Genomic DNA, 9306 nt, shown 5'->3' on the forward strand with positions numbered 1-9306 from the left:
AACTATCATTGTTTTTTAAAGCTCAATAGTGGTGATAATAGAAATATATATTATATTAAATTAAATCAATTTTATAAATTTAATTCTCAAGTAATTATAATTATTTATTTTTTTAAGCTTGGTAGTGGTGAGCTTACATCGTGGTCATGTCCAAAAATAACACTTAAATGTCCACCCCACCAACCCGTAGATTTTATACTGCCCCACCGACCATTGTAAGGCGTCGTGTGATTCCCCGCCACTCTTGGGGAATACTTGTGCACTCATGTGTGTATCGATCCTCTAGATCATGTCATTCGCGCTCTGTCAACCCAGTCAGTAGTATGTCGTGTATGTGTCGGAGGTCCTCTAGCATAGCCCTGTCATCCAACCACTGTCATGATGAAGTTCCACCCTGATTTGCAGCCCCAGGTGCTGCAGTTCGTCCTGCATATCCTACCGGCCTCACCGGTGCTATATCTGCATTCCACAAAGTTTAGAAATCAGTACCATATACATATATTTCTTAAGGAGAATTGAACCAAAAACTTAACATTTAAGAGTACTTTATCAAGACCTCATAGATTTTATAACTATAATTGTTATTAAAAAAATGATTTTAATAGTAATATTTTTAATAATAATAAAAAAAATTAATGCTAAAAAACATGTGTCCATATATACTTTAAGTTTGAATGGACCATCTTTTATTTTTTTAACCCATATATACTTTAAGTTTAAATGGACCATTTTTTATTTTTTTAACAATGCTAATTATATATATGAGAAATAAAATAAATTAATTTATATATATATATATATATATATAACATTAAGTTAATTATTAGTTGAGGGTCTGGATGGCAGGTTAGTCTCTGCTAACAGTGGCAAGCTTTCAATTGCCCTCGAGGTTAGAATTGTGCCACCCTCCCCGTGCTCTCAGGCCTGTTTTCTGCAATTGAAGTGGTTTCCTGTGCTGTTTTATTGCTCTCCCGACACCGCCTCTGGTTTTACTATGCCTCCCCCTCATCACCTCAACATGGTACGCCATCGTATGAGGAGTCGCTTCGGGGGGAGCCGAGGTGGCCGAGGGCGTTCGAAGGCAAGCTGTTCAGTGGATCCTGCCCCGCCTCCTGTTAATATCCACTCCTCTCCGGTGGATTTGCCTCCTCTTAGCCCTGCTCGCAGGCCGATTCCGCACAACGCGTTTCAGACCACTCACTTCAAGTTTCAGAGCAATCTTAATAGGCCAGTGATCACAGCTCATATCACTATTATCCTCTCTGAAGAAGAAATCCCGCCTCATCCTATGGTGCGCGTGGCGTCTGAGCCTTCTCAGAGCGGTTGTAGAGAGGCGGGCAGTCAGAGCAGTGAGCAGTTTACGGCAGAGGGAAGCCTGGAGAATCGGAAGGGGAAGATGCTCGACAGGGGCGATGCTCCCAGCTTTACTCTGCCTCCTGAAGCCTTTGTCTCGGTGGACGAGAAAGGTAATTCCAGTGCCACTCATCCCCTCGCAGCGCACCCAGATGGCGAGAATGCAGGAAACGAAGATATGTGGATTGGCAACGTGTGTCCGGTGGTGGAGGAGCCTCTGAATGAGGACGTGGCAATATAAGGCCACCTGGGCCTACCCAAACATTTTCGGTTTTGCTGATGTCTCGTATGGTCAAATTCAGGCGGTTTTGCTGATGTCTCGTATGGTCAAATTCAGGCGGTTTTGGTTGCAGTTCTGGTTCGGCATCTACAGCCAGATGGTTTTGTTATTTTTCCTGGGCAGCGGCAGTATAAAGATCTTCTGGGTTGCTGGGCAAAGTCTCTGTCTTGCTTTCGGGTCTTGTTTTCTAGCTAGGTGATTATACCATCTTATCCTTATGTTATGTTGGTCTATCTCTGGTTTCTACATCTGTTCTCTAGCTTCCTGTAACTGGTTCTCCCAGGTTCTCCCTTTCCTGGGGCAGTTTTGCTGCGTTGAGTGTTCTCGGTTGATGTTGTCCGAGGCCTCAACCCCTTGTAATATTATTTTGTTTTTCAGTTAATAGAATTAGTCTTTGCCGAGAAAAAAAAAAAACATTAAGTTAATTATATATATATATATATATATATATATAATTTTTAATAAAATATTAATCAAAAACTCAATAAATAGATGTTTTGTTTTTTTAATCATTTAATTATTAAAAATAAATAACAAACTTTATTCATAATTTTCATAATAAAATATAAATTACTAATGTATATTTATGCACTATCATATCCATGAGATGTTTTTTTAATCATTTAATTATTAAAGATAAATAAATAAATAAATAACAAACTTATTGTATTTACAATAAAATGAATTAATTCCTATTCATAATTTTCATAATAAAATATAAATTACTAATGTATATTTATGCACTATCATATCCCTGAGATGTTTTGAGAAAAAATATTAGAAAAATGATGTATTTAATTACATAGAAACATCTGGTCTCATTCCATTACTTTCTTGCCTTTTTGGTCTCATTCCATTACTTTCTTGCCTTTTTAATTAGAGATTCTCACATAGATTTGATTAGTGTTTATGTTAAATTTTTCAAATACATATAAGAAAAAATATATTTTAAATTTTAAATTTCAACTAAAAAATTATTAAAATATGAAACTCTCACTTATAGCATTATGTCCCATAAAAAATTAAACAAAACACTCATGGCATTATGTCTCATAAAAAATTAAGCAAAGCATTACCACATTCTCATTACATCAATTAATATATATATATATATAGAAAGTGACCTTGAAGAGTTATCAAAAACCATGCATTTTAATATGAATCCATTAATCTTTAAAGATATAAATGGAGTAATTTAATCTTTAAAGATATAAATGGAGTAATTACATTGAAATTTGAGAATGAAAGAGAGGGGAAATGGCTTTTCATTATTAAAACCAATAATGAAATATAGGATTTAAAAAAAACAAAAAAAACAAAAAACCTTTCATTTTTATTAGGCTTTTCCATGCTTTTACACTCGTCATTCACATTTTTTATTTTTATTAGGCTTTTCCATGCTTTTACACTCGTCATTCACATTTTTTAGCATTGTTTTCATGCCCATGTATACTAGTTTATTATTATCTTAATCACATTTTCAATAAATTAATAAATTTATACATATATATTTAATGTTCTTCTAGATAAATATAGAATGAATTTATTTTTGCTTTAAGTTACGAAATTTTGTGATTAATAATAATTTAACTTTGAAAATTACATATTTTCAAATTACAATTTGTAACAAGGGACAAGGGACGCTGCATGGGAGCTAGTCCCTGGCTTGTGCCGGGAGCTGAGAAAGGAACGGGGAAACAGTACACAAGAGCTGGGAAAGGAACGGGCTTGTGCCCGGAGCTGGGAAAGGAAAAGGAACGGGGAAACAGTACACAAGAGCTGGGAAAGGAACGGGGAAACAGTAGGCAAGTGCGGTGGTGCTTTGAGGTGTCAAGCAGAGGAGACTGACTTTCAGTTCGAATTATTGGTTGTTGGCTCCACAAACTGGAGATTTCAGATTGCAGCGAACAAGAGCTGGGAAAGGAACGGGGAAACAGTAGGCAAGTGCGGTGGTGCTTTGAGGTGTCAAGCAGAGGAGACTGACTTTCAGTTCGAATTATTGGTTGTTGGCTCCACAAACTGGAGATTTCAGATTGCAGCGAACAAGAGCTGGGAAAGGAACGGGGAAACAGTAGGCAAGTGCGGTGGTGCTTTGAGGTGTCAAGCAGAGGAGACTGACTTTCAGTTCGAATTATTGGTTGTTGGCTCCACAAACTGGAGATTTCAGATTGCAGCGAACATTGCAAACATAATGTTGTTTGACCATTGTCTCTCAGAACTATCGAGCTATTCCGTGACTATACTTGTAAATCCCAATCTCTTGTCAAGGTTATTTTGTGACTATACTTGTAAATCCCAATCAAGGCTAATGATGACAGTGACCATGCATTGGATGCCATTCAATCTTCTTGTTCACCCTCAATGTTGATACCAGAAACTACCTTAGTGACAGAGCAAAATGAAAATAGGGATTTGAAAATTTAAAGGAAAATGTTATAGATGAAAATCTTAAAGTGTGAGCACAAAACATAAATTAAATCGATTTGCAGCATTGCACAATTTTTCGTTCTATTTTCAAGAGCTGAAGCCTTCAAGGATTTCATAGATTTTCTGTTTCAAATTTCGTTCTAATCACCAAACAACACTTCTTTTTCGGATGGACAGTTCAGTATCATAGTTTCCTAGATGATGAGCAGTTTAGTGACAGCGTACTTCAAGTGAATTATTGGGTCTTGTTACCCATAAGCAGTTTAGTGACAGCATACTTCAAGTGAATTATTGGGTCTTGTTACCCATAACTTCGTATACAGGGTGATATTGGAAAATTCAATAGCAGTATTCCCGAGTAGCAGATGGATGCAATAAGAGAAATCCAATGATTTTATAAGTCCATATGTCTGAGATGTTTTGTTTTATAAGTCCATATGTCTGAGATGTTTTGTTCAGCATAGGAAGGCACCTTGAAGATTCTAAGAGCTGCACGCACCTATTAGTTCAGAGTTTGAGTAAGCCATCATTATAGCAGACCAAGTCGCTGCACCATGTTGAGGAAAGCACGACTATTTTCACATCTCCTGGATTCGATTAGAGTGGGCAAAAAAAACAGAAAAGAAATGTTTGATTTCCCTTTTCATGTTGACTGGGAATGAATATCCCAAAAGAATATATATGAATATATTTTAATCAATCATAAAACTAAAACACATGGGAATCAATGAAAACAGTTTGAAAGGTATGCAGACAACATGTGGCATTTCCAGTCCTTTGCAAGGAGTTAATCACTGTATAGAGCAGTGCTAAATGGTGCTGTCTACCTAATATTCGTTGGTGCTGTCTACCTAATATTCGTTTTGAAAATCTTAACTCGAATCCGACGAACCCAATTGCCCAGAAGGCGGAAACTTGACCATAAATATTTCCACAAACATAATATGCAATGCAGGGTTTCTACCATGACAGTCGCCATCTATCCTACACGTGGCATGTAGCCACGTGAGCAGTCACAAAAGCTACAGTCTACCCATCCAGTGATTTGTCATCATCTTCGTCATAAACCCAGGGATGGATTTTAGTCGCAAACCCATATATTTTGGGAAATCCGGCCCCAAATTATAAAATAAATAGAATAGGAGCCTTGCATTGCATGGTCGCGGCTCGCCACTTATGGCTTTTCCTTCTCTTACGGGGTATGCTAAGAAATATTTTCACTGCGTGTCTATACAATTTTCTTAATGCCAAATCAAGGACGAAAACACCATGTTGCGTTCAGGCGGACCGTCGGGGGCGGAGGAAAAAGCCTCAGTAGCTCCCCCTGGTTCCATTTCTGCGGACTGCCTAGTAAATACAGTCGCCTAAATTCATACGATCGTGGGTTCCCTCGAGCCTATTTTTAACAGGAATTGCGGAGCTTTTTGTATGAGATATCTCTAGTTCAATTTTTCATCATTTGAAGTCGTATTTCCTCTTTTCAAGCCTGAATTTCTTCTTGGATTGCCGGAGAAGGGAATCATGGAATTTCTCCGAAGAAAAAGCTTGAAAAATGGAGCAGTACGACTGTAATATGAGGTTCTGCGTTTTTTTTTTTCAAATCTCATTTAGTACTTGAACTGGCTTCCAGGGTTTCTTAAGTTTAGGTTTTTAATTTGTGTTCGAAGTGCCTTGGATTGGAACATTAGTTTTTATTTGCATTATCAAACCCTCAAAAATCCTTTACGAATGAATCTGGGGGTTTGGCATAGCAGTATAATGTTCTGAGTAGGATTTGGTGTTTGATGCGTTTCTGCTGCGACTCGCTGATACAGAGTTGGCCCTAGCAGAATTTTTGTTTTTATTCAGTCTTAGAGTTATTTGAATCATTTGCGGAGTCTTGGATTGGACGCTGGTTATGAGGTTATATCATTATAAAAATTAGAGTGTATATGAACTGAGGGCATGTCTGAGGCAGCTGAGGTTTGTCTACATAGAATCCATTGCCCGACGACTCAGCAGCTCCCCCGCTCCCCCTGGTTCGATACCTGCGGACTACCTAATAAATGCAGTAGACATCTGCCAATCGGGTTGCTCTGGTAGACATCTGCTAATCGGGTTGCTCCTAGTATACATCTGCTAATCGGGTTGCTCCTCGTAATGAAGGATGTGACGTGATATTGCTCGTGAAGGTAATGAAGTGATCCGCTCCTGAAGGTAATGAAGTGATCAGTGAAGCTTGTAAATGGAGTCCTGAACTAACCGTCGTCGTTGCTTGTGAAGTATGGAAGTAGATCAAATTTGAATCCTGAAGTTCAGTAAGTATCCATATCCAAAAAAAATTAAAATGTGTTCACTAATTTGAAATTTTGATTTTTCTTGTTTTGAAATTTTATCAATACTGTAAAATCATAAATGAAAATTGAAAATTGCAGAATTTGAAAATTGATATATCAATATTGTAAAATCATAAATGAAAAGTGTAGAATTTGAAAATTAATAATTCTGCAAGGAAAAAACTCTTGATAATTCTGCAGGGAAAAAACTCATAAATGAACATTAATGAAAATTGATAATTGATTTCACAGCGAGAACTTCCAGGATTTCCAAAAGCAAAAGCAGAGGTCCAAAAGCAAAAAGCAAAAGCAGACCTCTAGAGAATCAGGGCCAGAGGTCCAAAAGCAAAAGCAGACCTCTAGAGAATCAGGGCGGTGCCTTAATTTCCTGCCAAAATGCTACATGGGACTCAAACGCCTCAGCAGAAATGTGAAGTCAGAGGAGACCGAGTTGATGAACAATTCTGATAAGACCGAGTTGATGAGCAATTCTGATAAGACCGAGTTGATGAGCAATTCTGATAATGTGAAGCCATGATTGATGAACAATTCTGATAATGTGAAGCGAGTGGAGACGGGGCATAGGAGACCAGGTTGATGAACAGTGTTGATAATGTGAAGCTAGGGCTGATGAACAGTTTATACCTCAGCGCGCCACTTGTGTCAATTTATACATCAATGCGCCACTTGTATCAATTTATACCTCAGCGCGCCACTTGTATCATAATGCTGGCCATTTGCATTGTTTTGCTTGTGACACCTGGAGAATTAGTTTAGTGCTGGCCAGTTGCATCGTTTTGCTTGTGACACCCGTACAATTAGTTATTTATTCATATATTTCAATTACCGTAAAATAGTTGCTTGCCTGCACTCATCCACTTAGCGTAGGTAATTCATTCACTATAATATTTAATGTTTTCAAATGTTTTCAATTAATGTTAGTATTAGTTCACTTTGTTAAGCGAAATTTTGAAATGCCAAGTGAAAAGATGAATATAACCCACGATTTTATTCTTCTAGGCCAAATAAGACAACCAAACTGATTCATGTTAAAAAGTTCAGCTATTCATAAGAGTAACTAGTTATTTGTTATAATAAGCAGGTTAAATAAATGTTAAAGTCTACCATATGGATTACTATAGTGCCTCCCTTACCTATAGCAAGGACTAATAAGTAATTTTTTAATATGGTTGTCATGTTTTTAATTATTCATTTTTTATTATTTTCTTTTTAATTTGTTTTTGTTTTCTATATCGTTTAGTTAAAAATAATAAAAAATATACAAATTCGATCATTTTTATTAATGGATTAAATTGCAAAGCAAATTAAATATGAATAAATATCACTTAAAAAAATATGAACCCTACGAAATTGTATAATATTTTTTATTATTCTAATTTAAATCAAAGTAATAATGAATGTTTTTATTCTTTGGTTATAATTTATTATTTTTTTAATTTCATTTTATCTTTATTTTATTTATTAAAGGTTGGCTTTTTATTTTATTTATTAGAAATTAATTAGAAATCATATAATTTCAAATTATATTGTTTATGCATTAAATGAAAATAATAATAATTATTTTTATTATTATTTCTCGTTATCAAAATCTTTTTAGTTTTACTAAAAAAAATTAGGATTTTAATTACTCACTTACATATTTAGAAATTGTTTTCACTTCTGTGTTTACAAGTTAAATATTTTCTATAACAATATTTTCAATTAAATCAAGAAACCTAAATGTACATGTTTTAGGCTTTTTTGATAAATTTTAGCTCGAGGCTATTTAGAAATTATTTTCACTTCTGTGTTTACAAGTTTAATATTTTCTATAACTATATTTTCAATTGAATCAATAAACCCATATGTACATGTTATAGACTTTTTTGATAAATTTTAGCTCGAAGTTATGAAAATTTTTTTTAGGATTTTAATTATTCACTTACATATTTAGAAATTGTTTTCACTTCTTTGTTTACAAGTTTAATATTTTCTATAACTACATTTTCAATTGAATCAATAAACCCATATGTGCATGTCTTAGGCTTTTTTGATAAACATGCAGTGAATTTTAGCTCAAAGTTATGAAATTTTGTGGTTAATAACAATTTAAGTTTCAAAACTATATATTTTTAAACTACAATTTAGATTGATTGTTATAATTTTCAATATCATAGTTTAATTTATAGATAAAATGACATTTTTTGGGTTTTTTTTTTGAAATTTATGCAATGTAAGAATTAGTGCTCGACTAATATTCCATTTTAGCTCAAGGATGTTAAAAAAATGCGCGCAGGCTCTGACCTAGCTCTGCTCCCCTGCTCCCACTGCCTCCTGCAGCTCCTCTGCCTGGCAGCTCCTGCTGCTAGGCCTTTTCTGCTTGGCTTCTGGCATCCCCGCGGTTGGGCTCTGCCTCTCCCCTCCCAGCAGCCCTGCTGCAGGCCCTCCCCGTCTCTCGCCCCTCATGGCAAGGTGCGATTCATCCCATCAGGAAGGCCCTAAGGAACAAGCAGCGGCCTTTGCTTCTTTAATCTCAGAGAATGGTGCACCAAAACTCAAGCCAACAACAACGAAATTCATCAAAAAACTAGCAGATATTCCGGAAATCTCTTTACCTCCAAGTCTACCCAGGAAAGTTGCTATTTCACTATCTGAAAGAGGATTGGTAGGCCAGTTCACTGGACTTTGGCCCTCCCCCAGAGCGGTCCAGAAGTGGGTGGAGCGCAACTGGAGCGCCAATATCCTATGGAAAATAGCAATAAGATTTTGTGGCAGGGGATATTACACGTTCCTCTTCGAAACCAAAGAAGATCGGAACCTAATATTTAGAAGCGGGCCATATTTTATGGATTTAAGAGGACTATACTTGAACAGATGGTCCCCAGATTTCGATCCAAAGATGGACATCCCAAATGTTGTGCCGGTCTAGGT

At 36.1% G+C, this 9306-nt stretch overlaps 1 long non-coding RNA gene across 1 annotated transcript; it reads right to left on the reverse strand.

Annotated features, from left to right (window-relative positions):
• Positions 1-244: 244 nt before the first annotated feature.
• Positions 245-6997, reverse strand: LOC149214674 (uncharacterized). The gene is made up of 2 exons (XR_016250410.1): positions 6691-6997; positions 245-459 (listed from the first exon to the last, which is right to left on the reverse strand). It is a non-coding gene; the product is annotated as an uncharacterized LOC149214674 (long non-coding RNA).
• Positions 6998-9306: the final 2309 nt, after the last annotated feature.

This window comes from Pinus tabuliformis, chromosome 1_1 (assembly GCF_031772625.1).
Source record: "Pinus tabuliformis cultivar Carrire ecotype Pingquan chromosome 1_1, CPIR1, whole genome shotgun sequence".
NCBI classification, from domain to species: Eukaryota; Viridiplantae; Streptophyta; class Pinopsida; order Pinales; family Pinaceae; genus Pinus; species Pinus tabuliformis.